Consider the following 713-nt stretch of genomic DNA (forward strand, 5'->3'; position numbering starts at 1 on the left):
TAATTATAGTGAAAATCATAAATATATGTTTTAGAAATATCTAGAATACTAAAGCCTGCGTATATTGGTTTATTAAATTTAATTTTCGTTCGACTCATTTGGATTATTACCAAATCATTATCGAAAATAATACTGCTATGAAATTTGGGTTTCGATATCCAACTGTCAGCACCCCATCGTCCATCCCATCTTGATACGAGTTTCACATCATGATGTTTCCTGACATTTTCCATTGTTTTTCCGAAAACCGCGTTATTCATCAATTTATAAAAATTTTTTTCAAAGTCATTCTGAGAATTTTTTCGATAATTAGTATTTAAATCAATATAATTTTTTAACCACGAGTTTTGAGAAAACTTCAAGATTCTATGAATTTTAGTGATTTTTGAGCCCAAACTACAATATTGTTTGAGATTTTTGTAATGAATGACATAATTTTTTTTGGAGTTCAACGTGGTTAATAATTTTGGTAACTTGGCCTGACCGTTTGGAGGGATTATGTGTTCCAGGCACAATGGTAAATCTTTATGCTCTTCATACAATTCCTGCGGGTATTCCAGATCAACCTCCAGGATGTATCCAGTCTCTGAGTCATCTGGAATGTTCAGGATGTTGAGGGATGACCAATCTTCCATCCAATAGAAATTCCCACTCGGCAAATGATGACTCATTGCTGCTCCATATAAGTTATTCACATCTAGATACATCAAATA

This window comes from Diachasma alloeum, unplaced genomic scaffold, assembly GCF_001412515.2.
Source record: "Diachasma alloeum isolate Michigan unplaced genomic scaffold, Dall2.0 Dall_scaffold_00392, whole genome shotgun sequence".
NCBI lineage: Eukaryota > Metazoa > Arthropoda > Insecta > Hymenoptera > Braconidae > Diachasma > Diachasma alloeum.